General features: G+C 43.1%; 1 protein-coding gene across 2 annotated transcripts in view; it reads right to left on the bottom strand.

The window, feature by feature from the left end:
• edc3 (enhancer of mRNA decapping 3 homolog (S. cerevisiae)) overlaps positions 1-1,735 on the bottom strand; it is a 119,536-nt gene extending 117,801 nt beyond the window's left edge. The window contains exon 1 of one of the 2 annotated variants that reach the window (XM_072553014.1): positions 1,620-1,735. The gene's annotated coding sequence lies outside the window, so the exon portion shown is untranslated. Of the gene's footprint in view, positions 1-1,573 lie in introns of both variants that reach the window. The other variant, XM_072553015.1, reaches the window with a different exon arrangement.
• Between the last annotated feature and the right edge of the window lie 12,785 nt (positions 1,736-14,520).

The following is a 14,520-nucleotide window of genomic DNA, read 5'->3' as shown; positions in this document are numbered from 1 at the left end:
CCGCTGACTCCAACTTCTCTCTCTCAAATTGAAGAGTTAATTCAATCATATTATGATCATTGCTTCCTAAGGAGTTCCTTCACCTTAAGCTCCCTTATCAAGTTGACCTCAAATTTGCTCTGCACAAAACAAAATAACTCATTCAACACTTGTCAAAATTGGAAAAAAATTGACACTTAATTCAGATATGAACCATTCCTCCATACCATTTCAAAATTTTTAGAACTTACCACAAAATGCTCAATGACAAGCAATTTTATAATCAAAATATTACATTCCATCACTTCTCTCATCCACAAAATTTGTGGCATAAGGCACCAATATGAATGCTGAAACCATGCTACAAAATCTGGAGTAAAAAAATCATACAACCTCTATTAAAAATGCTACCACCTCCAAACAAACTATTACATCCTTACTTAGAATGCATTAGTACAGTATCACATTAAAAATTAGTACTCCTTGAAAAATTTACTTTTAAATTAAAGTACAGTATCAGTTTTAAGTCAACATTTCTGGCTCCTAATATCTAGTTTGTAACACAGCAAAACTCTAAAGCTGGTAAAGTTGCATACATCATAATTCAATATAAAATATGAATTGATCATTTCAAACTGAAAATACTAACAGCTAAAGACAGCATGCAGCATTGTGACTGTGATATACATTGTCTGTTCCAATGTTGAACCTGCACTCTCTCACTGAAGTGTAAGCACATAAATCCTAAAATGAGGATTCAGACACAGTAGTGCATGGATTTGTCTCTTCTCTCCCACCACAACCACAAGGTCAACAGAAACGTAGCGGGGAGTTGTCTACATTTGCCTGGTTTTGAGGGCTCTGCAATAGAGTAAAAAGGCAGAATATGGCAGTTGGAATGAATATTTGCAGTAGCTCTCTCCTAGTTATCCACATACTTACAGTCATTACCATTTTTATAGCAAGATTATAGTTGGGGAAGGAGATCAGTTTGAACTTTTGAAGTGGCAAAAGCACCAGTTGCTAGAGCTCCATGGTGATGAAAGAGGCTTGTAGAAGCACAAAGAAACCAACCAACCATAATTCTTTTCATTGAGATATGGGCATCATTGACAAGACCAATTTTTACTGTGTATTCCTAACCGCTCATAAACCAAGTCAATTAATAGGCCATCTGAAGGCAGTTATGAGTCAACAAGTGTAAACCAAAGCAGGGAAGGATGGCAAATTTATTTTCCTCATAAAACCAGGTGAATTTTTGAGAACATCTATGACAGTTGCCACGGACACCATTGAGATTAGCTTTATATCCCAAGTTTGGATAACTGAATAGGCATCCCACCTATTGGGAATTTTAACCCAAACCTTCAGAGCATTAACCAGGCTTGCTGGATTATCAGTCCATAGTGTCAATTTCATTATGCCTCCATACTCTTCCCTCACCATGACCGAAAGAATGGGCTGCTACAAAAAAAAAGGACCAGACAGTTGTTGCTGACTGGATTGAAGTGGATAGTAGGCCCAATCCAACTCCCAGGCCGAGCAGCATCCAATCTCCTCAAACACCCGTAACACTTTTTAAAAAATGACGCACGTTTCCCGTTAAACACATCCGTCACAAACTCGGCAGCATCCCTTACGTCGTGTTAAGAGAGGGGTACGATGCGAAAGTGGGCTAACCAGCGACCCTCACTGACGCTCAGCGACCACACATCGCTACGCCATTGCCCGTCTCGCTCCTGCGCTTGCGCGGGCCATGCCCTGACTTCACTTCCTCTTAGCGACCAGACTCCCTTCCGGTTCTCTCCTCCGTCCCCTGGCAACGGAGGGACACGCTCCATCGCGGGGAGGAGAGGTAACCCTGACTGCATTTCTTAATGAAAACCGCTTAGTCATCAAAATATTGTCGGATCAGCCTGTTCAGAGATGTCTCTTTATTGTACCCCTCTGGAATTTGAACCAGCGTCTCCTAGCTCAGAGGCAGAGACACTACACCACAAGAACTCGCAGAGCCTAGCTAGCCACTTCCAATCATCAGACCGCACTAATTGATCAGTGTGTAAGATATTTTATAATCATCTTGTTCAGAGATGTTATCGCACACCTCTGGAGCAGGTGGAACTTGAACCCAGGTCTACGGGTTCAAAGATAGGCTTTCTGCGACTGTACCCCAAGGGGCTTTGGTTAGTTATCAATCCTTAATTGCAAATTACTATTAATCATTCAAGTCGTTCATTCTCCGTTTAATTACTTCCAGCCCTTTAATGCAGTTATAGCAACTCTGTCACTTAATGAAAGTTGTCCGACCAGATACTTTAAGTTCATATATACAGTATATCTTCACAATTATGAAAGCTATAATGTTTAATCAATTCAGGCTGGTAAATGTCTTTTTAATGCAGTAGAACATCCAAAGAGGTGAAAATAAAACTGATGTTGAACCACATAATGGTATTTGGAAATGTAATTAAATGCTGAGTCAAGGAAATAGGTGTTAAGGAGCATTGTAAACAGGAGGGAGATGCAGAGAATATTGTGGAGGGAATTCCAAAGCTTAAAGCCCAGGTTCCTGAAGGAGGACATGTGAACAATACAATAATTAAAAAAAACTTGGAGTGCAAAAAAGGCTACAATATGGGAGGGTGCAGATATCTTGGAGGATTGTAGACCAAGCATAATGTCAAATTTAGGGATTTATTTGGAATTCATGTAGGATTTAGGGTAAGAATTATTTAAATGAACCATCAATCTTTAACCACAGAAAAGAACAAATGCTCATTTATATAATGAAATGACCTACTGAAAATGCAAAAATCAATGAAAAATTGTAACAGAAAATGCTGCAAATACACAGCAGATGAGTCAGCTTGATTACAAACTTGAATTTGGACTATTTATAATTTTAATGATAAGAAGATGAAGGGCAAAATTATAATGAACTAAAATAATAATGCACCTTATAATTCAGATTCACATGATTCACCACACTGCAGTAGCCACCGGACATGGATGATCTCCAACATACTGCGCACATTCATCTAGGACCATGGACAAGCCGACAGAAGAAAGGAGATCCAGAGAAACCACCCTCAGAAGCTATATCTGACCTGAAGTTTGAGCTGAACCATGAGATTTGACAAAGATAGCCAAAAGACCATGAACATGGGACTGTAGTGGACCAGAATCATAATAGATGCTGTGTTGACTTGCAACAAACTGCCAGCATCTTCAGACTATTATGGGTGGAAAAATTACATTTCTGTCATGCTTTGTAAAGTACAAGACATCCAAAGTAATTCACAATCAATGGAAGACTTTTGAAATGAAATTACAGCTTTTTTTGCATGGACAGTTCAGAAAAAATATATAAATGTTTTAGGAGTAAATATTGCCCAAGACAGGGTCACAGAAAGTTTTATGGACAACTGAGAGGGCACACAAGCGTTTCATTCAATAAATCATCAAGTTAATGTTCTGAAGAAGGTTCACTGGACTCAAAACGTTAACTCTTCTTTCTTTCCAGATGTTGCCAAACATACTGCACTTCTCCAGTAATTTCTGTTTCTGTTCAGATTTTCAGGATCCACATCTCTTTGCTTTATTTACATCAGTTTAATGTGTTGAGCTCTCTCACTAAAGTATCAATTTAGACAGTGCTAAAGTTTCCTACTTTCTGGTTCCATGATGCCACGGCTTATAGAGTCATAGAGATGTACAGCATCGAAACGCATCCTTCAGTCCAACTCATCCTTACCAACCTGATATCCCACCTCACCCTAGTTCTAAACTTCCAGCTCAGTAACTGTCCCCATGACTTGTCCGGACTTGTCCTACCTACCTATCTCCTTTTCCACCTATCCACTCCACCCTCTCCTCCCTGACCTATCACCTTCATCCCCTCCCCCACTCACCCATTGTACTCTATGCTACTTTCTCCCCACCCACACCCTCCTCTCGCTTATCTCTCCATGCTTCAGGCTCACTGCCTTTATTCCTGATAAAGGGCTTTTGCCCGAAACGTCAATTTCGAAGCTACTTGGATGCTGCCTGAACTGCTGTGCTCTTCCAGCACTACTAAACCAGATATCCCAACCTAATCTAGTCCCATTTGCCAGCACTTGGCACATATCCCTCTAAACTCTTCCTATTTATATACCCATCCAGGTGCCTTTTAAATGTTGCAATTGCAACGGCGCCATGAATTCTTCTGGCAGTTCATTCCACACATTCACAACTTTCTGTGTGAAAAAGTTGCCCCTTAGGTCCCTTTTATACCTTCCCCCTCTCACCATTAAAATATGCACTCCAGTTCTGGATTCCCCCACCTCAGAGAAAAGACTTTCTCTATCCTATCCATGCCCCTCATGATTTTATAAAGCAATATAAGGTCACCCCTCAGCCTCCAACGCTCCAGGAAAAACAGCCCCAGCCTATTCAGCCTCTCCCCATAGCTAAAATCCTCCAACCCTGGCAATATCCTTTTACATTTTTTCTGAACCCTTTCAAGTTTCACAATATCCTTCCATTAAGAAGGAGATCAGAATTGCACGCAATATTCCAAAAGTGGTCTAACCAACATCCTGTGCGCCGCAACATGACCTCCCAATTCCAAAACTCAATACTCTGACTAATAAAGAAACGCATGCCAAATGTCTTCTTCACTATCCTATCTACCTGCGACTCTACTTTAAAGGAACTATGAACCTGCAGTCCAAAGTGTCTTTGTTCAGCAACACTCCCTAGGACCTTACCATTAAGTGTATATGTCCTGCTAAGGTTTGCTTTTCCAAAATGCAGCACCTCACACTTATCTAAATTGAACTCCATCTGCCACTCCTCAGCCCATTGGTCCATTTGATCAAGATTCCATTGTACTCTGAGGTAATCCTCTTCGCTGTCCACGACACCTCAAATTTCAATGTAATCTGCAAACTTACTAACTATACCTCTTATGTTCACATCTAAATCATTTATGTAAATGATAAAAAGTAGTGGACCCTGCACCGATCCTTGTGGCACTTCACTGGTCATAGGCCTCCATTTTGAAAGCAACCCTCCATCATCACCCTCTATCTTCTACCTTTGAGCCTGTTCTATATCCAAATGGCTAGTTCTCCCTGTATTCCATGAGATCTAACCTTGCTAACCAGATGCAGTGGAGAGCATCATCGACCAAGTCGGAGGGGAAATTGCGGTCTTTAAAGAAGGAGGCCATTTGGGCTGTTCGGTAGGGGAATTGGTCCTCCTGGGAGCAGATGCGGCAGAAGCGAAGGAATTAGGAATATGGGATGGCGTTTTTACACGGGGAAGGGTGGAAGGAGGTATAATCTAGGTAGCTGTGGGAGTCAGTCGGTTTGTAGTAAATGTCTGTGTTGAGTCGGTCACCCGAGATAGAAATGGAGAGGTCTAGGAAGCGGAGGGAGGAGTCTGAGACGGTCCAGGTAAATTTGAGGTTGGGGTGGAAGGTGTTAGTAAAGTGGATGAACTGTTCAACCTCCTCGTGGGAGCACGAGGTAGCGCCAATACAATCATCGATGTGGCGGAGGAAAAGGTGGGGGGTGGTGCCAATGTAGCTGCAAAGATGGACTGTTCCACATATCCAACGAAGAGGCAGGCATAGCTGGGGCCCATGCGGGTGCCTATGGCTACTCCTTTGGTTTGAAGGAAGTGGAAGGATTGGGAGGAGAAGTTGTTAAGAGTGAGGACCAGTTCAGTCAGTGGAAGGACGGTATCAGTGGAAGGGTACTGGTTGGGTTGGCGGGAGAGAAAGAAGCGCATCTCCTCCACTTCCTGGAATTTCCTCTCCGACGAGGTCGACAACGCTCTCCACCGCATCTCCTCCACTTCCCGCATCTCTGCCCTTGAGCCCCGTCCCTCCAATCGTCACCAGGACAGAACCCCACTGGTCCTCACCTACCACCCCACCAACCTCCGGATACATCATATCATCCTCCATCATTTCCGCCACCTCCAAACAGACCCCACCACCAAGGATATATTTCCCTCCCCACCCCTATCAGCGTTCCAGAGAGACCACTCCCTCCGCAACTCCCTCATCAGGTCCACACCCCCCCACCAACCCAACCTCCACTCCCGGCACCTTCCCTTGCAACTGCAAGAAGTGCCCACACCTCCTCCCTCATCTCCCTCCATTGCCCCAATGGATCCTTCTATATCCATTGCAAATTCACCTGCACCTCCACACACATCATTTACTGTATCCGCTGCACCCGAGGTGGTCTCCTCTACATTGGGGAGACAGGCCGCCTACTTGCGGAACGTTTTGGGGAACACCTCTGGGACACCTGCACCAACCAACCCAACCGCCCCGTGGCTGAACACTTGAACTCCCCCTCCCACTCCGCCAAGGACATGCAGGTCCTTGGCCTCCTCCATCGCCAGACCCTGGTCACACGATGCCTGGAGGAAGAGCACCTCATCTTCCACCAAGGAATCTTCCAACCACACAGGATGAATGTAGATTTCTCCAGCTTCCTCATTTCCCCTCCCTCCACCTTATCTCAGTCCCAACCCTCAGACGCAGCACCGTCCTCTTGACCTGCAATCTTCTTCCTGACCTCTCCGCCCCCACCGCCTCTCCGGCCTATCACCCTCACCCTCACCTCCTTCCACCTATCGTATTCACAGCACCCCTCCCCCAAATTCCCTCCCCCATACCTTTTATCTCAGCCTGATTGGCAAACCAGCCTCATTCCTGAAGAAGGGCTTATGCCCGAAACGTCGATTCTCCTGCTCCTCGGAAGCTGCCTGGCCTGCTGCGCCTTTCCAGCACCACACTTTTCAACTCTGGTCTCCAGCATCTGCAGTCCTCACTTTCTCCTATTCCTAATCAGTCCTTGCCTTGCCTTTCCAAATACATGTAAACCCTGTCCCTCACGGTTCCCTCCAACAACTTGCCCACTACCAACATCAGGCTCACTGGTCTATAGTTCCCTAGGTTTTGCTTACCACCTTTCTTAAATAGTGATAACAGGTTAGCCAACCTCCAGTCTTTTGGCACCTCACCTGTGACTATCAATGATAGAAATATCTCAGTAAGAGGCCCAGGAATCACTTCCACAGCTTTCCACAGAGTTCTAGGATACATCTGATCAGATCCTGGGGATTTATCCACGTTTATGTGTTTCAAGACATCCAGCATTTCCTCCTCCTGAACATAGACATTTTTCAAGATGTCACCATCTATTTCCTCACATTCTGTATCTTCCATGTCCTTCTCTACAGTAAACACTGATGTAAAATACTCATTTAGTATCTTCCCCATCTTCTGCGGCTCTACATATGGGCTGCCTTACTGAACTATGAGGGGCCCTATTCTCTCCCTAGTTACCCTTTTGTCCTTAATGTATTTAGAAATACCCTAGGTGTAGCATTTAATTAAAGAACAGATTGCTTGAAGTCTCCATGATTTCTTTATGGATCATCAATGTATACACCCTAGTTACCCTTTTGTCCTTAATGTATTTAGAAATACCCTAGGTGTAGCATTTAATTAAAGAACAGATTGCTTGAAGTCTCCATGATTTCTTTATGGATCATCAATGTATACACCATGAGTCTTTCATGGCTGAGAAAGTTTAAACACATATCACCGTTAATTTGCACCTATTTTAAGTTCCTGACATTAACAGGCACCAGGAAGGCTCCTTTCCAAAGAGCGGAGCCAAGCTTTTAAACTATTTTAAAGAAGGGAAATTGATAACTAACTTTAGAAAAAGGAATGTTGAAAGATAAAGGGACTGATTTCAAGAGTGTGATTAGACTGTATGTCTCGCAGAAAGAAAACATTGGCATTGATTGGACAATTTCTATTATGATTCTGTGATAAAGGTTTTTTGGATTTCTTATCTTAGACAATCGTCTTATCTAACGATGAGTAGTAATGCTAAAGACAGCTTCATTAAAACCTCCAAGATTACAAACCAAAACTAGAATATGCAGTAAATAAAGAAAGAAAGACATTTATATCATGACTGACAGACATTCCAAAGCATTTCACACACTGAAGTAATTCTGAAGTGTGATTCCTGTTTTAACATAGGAAATACAGCAGCCAGTTTGCATACAGCAAGATCTCACAAACAGCAATGTGACAAGGGCGGCACGGTGGCACAGTGGTTAGCACTGCTGCCTCACAGCGCTAGAGACCCGGGTTCAATTCCTGCCTCAGGCGACTGACTGTGTGGAGTTTGCACGTTCTCCCCGTGTCTGCGTGGGTTTCCTCCGGGTGCTCCGGTTTCCTCCCACACTCCAAAGGTGTGCAGGTCAGGTGAATTGGCCATGCTAAATTGCCCCTAGTGTTAGGTAAGGGGTAGATGTAGACGTAGGGGTATGGGTGGGTTACGCTTCGGCGGGGCGGTGTGGACTTGTTGGGCCGAAGGGCTTGTTTCCACACTGTAAGTAATCTAAATCTAATCTAATCTAAAGGGCCAGTTACCCTGTTCATGATGTTGATTGAAAGATAAATATCAGCCAGTATCTCTTGTTCTTCCACAGAATACTTCCAAGTAGATAGGCATATCCTCAGTGTAACTGAAAGGCAGGCCCACAAACAGTGCAATTTTAACCTCAGTGCTGCAGAGGTCTATCAACCATGAGTTTTGTGTGGAAACCCTGGAATGAGACTTGAACCAGACCCTAATGGTACCAACTAATGAAATTAGAATTGAGTTGTGGTTAAAACAGAAAGAGCTGGAAATACTCAACTGATCTTGTAGCGTCTGTAGCGAGAGGAACATATTTTGTTTTGAGTCAAATATGCTTCTTTTGCTGAGCTGAAGAAAGCTAGAAATGTGATGGTTTAAGTGCCATTGAAAGGCAGGAGGGAGTGGATGAACAAAAGTGAAGGAGAATTGAAATAACAAAGTTGTTGTGAAACAAAGGCAAAGAGCATAGTAATGGTTATAGTGAAGAACAAAAGCATTGGTCCAGCCCAAATGAAAAAATAATGAGCAGCTGTCCAAGGGCAAAGCACAAAAAACAAAGAACAGCGCCTGACAAAAAAAAATCAGAATGGAGGAGCAGTGTTCATGGCCTGATATTGTTGAACACAGTATCAAGTCCAGAAGCCTGTAAAAAGTGCCTCATTAGAAGATGAGATGTTCCTCAAGCTCCACTGGAACAGTGCAACAGACAAAGGGCTGAGATATTAGCAAGATGAAATAAAATGACAAGAAACCAGAAGCTTATGGTTATCCTTTTGGACTGAGGCAAAAGCATTCCATAAAAGGGTCACTCATTCTGCATTTGGTCTCCCTAGTGTTAAAAATACCAGATTACAAGAGTGAATATAGCATTCTAAATTAAAAGTACGCCAGGTAAATTGCTGTGTCACCTTGAAAGAGCTGGGTCTTGGACAATGGTTGGGGGTGGGAGGTAAAAGGAAACGTGTTCCATCTCTTGTGACTGTTCGAGTATTTGCCATGGGAGAGATAATGGCTGTGATTTGAAGAGGGGATCAGTGTGTTTTAACAAAATAAAAGTCTCTTCAAAATACCCACACAAGAGGGGGAAGTGAGGGCAACATGGTGGCTCAGTGTTTAGCACTGCAGCCTCACAACGCCAGGGACCCGGGTTCAATTCCAGCCTCGGGCTGTCTGTGTGGAATTTGCACATTCTCCCCGTGACTGCGTGGGTTTCTTCCGGATGCTCCAGTTTCCTCCCACAATTCAAAGATGTGCGGGTTAGGTGAGGCCATATAAATTGTCCATAGTGTTCAGGGATGTGAAGGTTCGGGGTAAATGTAGAGTAATGGGGAATGGGTTTGGTTGGGATACACTTCAGAGGGTCGGTGTGGACTGAAGGGCCTTTAAATATAAGGATAAAATGATGCTAAATTAGTGCAAGGCGATAACTAGATTGCAGCTGGAGCATTGTGATTGTAAGAACATCAGACCATGAATGGTTACAGAATTATGACAAACAAAATGTTATAATTATACAACAAGCTTTGAAACAGTGGGCTTTTCCCCCCAGAAGAGTGAACATTAAATGGGATGTAATGGGTTTTCATAAGTATAAATAGTCTTGATGTGGTAAGTAATGAAACATTGTTTCAACTAGCTAGTGAATTAATAACAAGGGAGTGCACACTCAAACTTGCCATTACATGAACAAAATTAGACGTTGAATGAAGCATTTCACAGTTAGTAGACTATGAAATATTTTAGGAGACGGCACTGTTGATAATATAATAGAAATTTGGTTAAATGTTTGAAAAGAGGAGACTGCAGAAGGTCCAATGGAAATGATAAAGACATTGTTTTTGACTTGACAGTTCCAGTTCAGGATATAAGACAGGAACATAAATGTGAGACAGATAAGATGCACAATAATTTCTATATGAGTCATGAACATCAAATGACTTTAAAATATATTTCTATAGTAATTATCCTGTGCTAAACAAGAGTACACAAATAAGGTTCACACAACACCAGGTCATAGAGTCATAGAGATGTATAGCATGGAAACAGACCCTTCGGTCTAACCTGTCCATACCTACCAGACATCCCAACCCAATCTAGTCCCACCTGCCAGCACCCAGCCCATATCCCTCCAAACCCTTCCTATTCATATACCCATCCAAATGCCTCTTAAATGTTGCAATTGTACCAGCCTCTACCATATCCTCTGGCAGCTCATTCCATACATGCACCACCCTCTGCGTGGAAAACTTGCCCCTTAGGTCTCTTTTATGTTTTTTCCCTCTCACCGTAAACCTATGCCCTCTAGTTCTGGACTCCCCAACCCCAGGGAAAAGACTTTGTCTATTTATTCTGTCCATGCCCCTCATAATTTTGTAAACCTCTATCAGGTCACCCCTCAGACTCCAATGCTCCAGGGAAAACAGCCCCAGCCTGTTCAGCCTCTCCCTATAGCTCAAATCCTCCAACCCTGGCAACATCCTTGTAAATCTTTTCTGAACCCTTTCAAGTTTCACAACATCTTTCCGATAGGAAGGAGACCAGAATTGCACGCAATATTCCAACAGTGGCCTAACCAATATCCTGTACAGCTGCAACATGACCTCCCAACTCCTGTACTCAGTACTCTGACCAATAAAGGAAAGCATACCAAACGCCTTCTTCACTATCCTATCTACCTGTGACTCCACTTTCAAGGAGCTATGAACCTGCACTCCAAGGTCTCTTTGTTCAGCAACACTCCCTAGGACACTAACATTAAGTGTATAAATCCTGCTAAGATTTGCTTTCCCAAAGAGCAGCACCTCGCATTTATCTGAATTAAACTCTATCTGCCACTTCTCAGCCCATTGGCCCATCTGGTCCAGATCCTGTCGTAATCTGAGGTAACCCTCTTCGCTGTCCACTACACCTCCAATTTTGGTGTCATCTGCAAACTTACTAATTGTCCCTCTTATGCTCGCATCCAAATCATTTATGTAAATGACAAAAAGTAGAGGACACAGCACCGATCCTTGTGACACTGCACTGGTCACAGTCCCCAGTCTGAAAAACAACCCTCCACCACCACCCTCTGTCTTCTACCTTTGAGCCAGCTCTGTATCCAAATGGCTAGTTCTCCCTGTATTCCATGCGATCTAACCTTGCTAATCAATCTCCCATGGGGAACCTTGTCGAACACCTTACTGAAGTCCTTATAGATCACATCTACTGCTCTGCCCTCATCAATCTTCTTTGTTACTTCTTCATAAAACTCAATCAAGTTTGTGAGACATGATTTCCCACGCACAAAGCCATGTTGACTATTCCTAATCAGTCCTTGCCTTTCCAAATACATGTACATCCTGTCCCTCAGGATTCCCTCCAACAGCTTGCCCACCACTGAGGTCAGGCTCACCGGTCTATAGTTCCCTGGCTTGTCTTTACCGCCCTTCTTAAACAGTGACAGCATATTTGCCAACCTCCAAGTCTTCCGGCACTTCACCTGTGACTATCGATACAAATATCTCAGCAAGTCCAACAGGTTTATTTGGAAGCACTAGCTTTCGGAGCGCTGCTCCTTCATCAGGTGTGTAACCTGATGTTGTGTGCTTTTTAACTTTATCCACCCCAGTCCATCACCGGCACCTCCAAATCATGACAAATAGGATTGTTGATAAATAACCAGTTAATTAGTATCTCCATTGGTAGTATTTGAAGAAGGAACATTATCCAGGAGAGTTCTCTTTTTTTAAAGAAAATACTATGGAATCACCGTGGATTTTGCCAGCATTTGGGCCATATTCCCCTAAACCCTCCCTATACATATCGCCATCCAGATGCCTTTTCAATTTTGTAGTTGTACCAGTCTCAACCACTACCTCTGGCAGCTCGTTCCTTACATGCACTACCCTCTATGTGAAAAAGTTGCTCCTTAGGTTCCTTTTAAATCTTTCCCCTCTCACCTTAAATATCTGCCCTCTAATTTTTCCCTACCCTGGGGAAATGTCTGTGAATATTCACCTTATCATGCCTCTCAAGATTTTGTAAACTTCTGTAAGGTCACTCCTCAGCCTTCAATGTTCCAGGGGCAAAAACCGCAGCCTATTCAGCCTCTCCCTCTAGCTCAAACCCTCTAACCCTGGCAGCATCCTTGTAATTTTTTTCCGAGCTCTTTCAAGTTTCACAACATCTTTGTCATATCTGGGAGACCAGAATGGAATGTAGTGTTCCAAAAGTGGCCTAACCAATGTCCAGTATGGCTGCAGCATAATCTCCCAACTCTTATACTCAGTGCACTGAGCAATAAAGGCAAGCGTATCAAATGCCTTCTTCATTACCCTGTCTACCAGGGACTCAATTTTCATGGAACTGTGAATTCCAAGGTCTGTTTGTAAAATCACTATTTACAATGTTTAAAATAAGCTGAGACTGAAGGTTTGTTACGTCAAATGTTAACATTTCAAAATAAAGTAACGTCAATATAACTAATTTGTCAGACGGTCAATTGTCCCAAGCACTCTGATTGTTACATTTCTATCTGCTGCTGAAGCCCTCACCCATTCTCTGTTTCCTCCAGACTGGAGTTTGTCAATACCATCCTAGCAGGTCACACAAACATAAGATTATCCAACGCACTTAGTGAGTTTTGAGAAGATTTGTTGATCAGGTTGAGGTTCTGGGTGTAAGTTTGGTCGCTGAGCTGGAAGTTTCATTTCCAGACGGTTTGTCACCCTACTAGGTAACATCTTCAGTGGGCCTCTGGGCAAAGCACTGCTGATGATTCCTGCTTTCTATTTATATGTTGGGGTTTCTTTGGGTTGGTGATGTCAGTTCCTGTGGTGATGTCATTTCCTGTTCTTTTTCTCGGGGGTGGTAGATGGGGTCAAACCCGATGGGTTTGTTGATAGAGTTCTGGTTGGAATGCCATTCTTCTAGGAATTCTCATGTGTGTCTCTGTTTGGCTTGTTCTAGGATGGATGTGTTTCAGCAGTCAAAGTGATGTCCTTCCTTATCTGTATGTCAGGACACTAGTGAGAGAGAGAGACATGTCATTTTGTGGTTAGTTGATTTTCATGTATCCTGATGGATTCCAGAATTTTACCAACAACCAAGGTTAGGCTAGTTGGCCTATAATTTTCCATCTTTTGTTTTTATCCTATCTTGAACAAGGGGGTTACAACAGCAATTTTCCAATCATCTGTCTTTCCCTGACTCCAGTGACTTTTGAAAGATCACAACCAACACCTCTACTATTTCCTCAGCCACCTCCCTCAGAACTCTAGGATGTAACCCATCGGGACCAGGATATTTATCAATTTTTAGACCTTTTAACTTGTTCTAGCACTTTCTCTTTTGTAATGGCTACCATACTCAACTCTGGCCCCTGACTCTCCTTAACTGTTCGGATATTACTCATGTCTTCCACTGTGAAGACTGACACAAAGTACTTATTATGTTCTTCAGCTATTTCCTTATCTCCCATCACTAGCCTTCCAGCATCAGTTTGGAGCAGCCCAATGTCTACTTTTGCCTCTTGATTGTTTCTTTTGTATCGAAAAACTTTTCCTATCATTTCTAATATTACTGGCTAGCCTCTCCTTCCTTATTTCTCTCTTTGTTATCCTCTGTTTGTTTTGTCGCCTTCCCAATCTTCTGATTTCCAAGTGCTTTTGGCCACTTTCTAGGCCCTCTCTTTTTCTTTGATACATTTCCTGACTTCCTTCGTCAGCCATGGCTATCTAATTTCCCCCCCAGATAATCTTTCTTTTCTTTGGGATGAACCTCCGTACTGTGTCCTCAATTACACTCAGAAATTTCTGCCATTGTTGCTCTACTCTCTTCCCCACTAGGCTCTGCTTCCAGTCGATGTTCGTCAGTTCCTCTCTCATGCCCCTTTATTTAACTGTGCCACCATTACCTCCGATTTTTGCCTTCTCTCTTTCAAATTGCAGTCGGAACTTTACTATATTATGATTGCTGCCTCCTCCGCGTTCCCTTACTTTAAGCTCTTTTATAAAGTCCGGCTCATTACATAGCACTAAGTCCAGAATAGCCTGCTCCCTTCTGGGCTCGATCACAAGCTGTTCCAAGAAGCCATCCTGTAAACATTCCATGA

The sequence above is a fragment of the Chiloscyllium punctatum genome, chromosome 33 (genome assembly GCF_047496795.1).
Source record: "Chiloscyllium punctatum isolate Juve2018m chromosome 33, sChiPun1.3, whole genome shotgun sequence".
In the NCBI taxonomy this organism is placed as follows: domain Eukaryota; kingdom Metazoa; phylum Chordata; class Chondrichthyes; order Orectolobiformes; family Hemiscylliidae; genus Chiloscyllium; species Chiloscyllium punctatum.
Note: the sequence above shows the minus strand (reverse complement) of the source record. Positions and strands in the feature narration are given on the sequence as shown.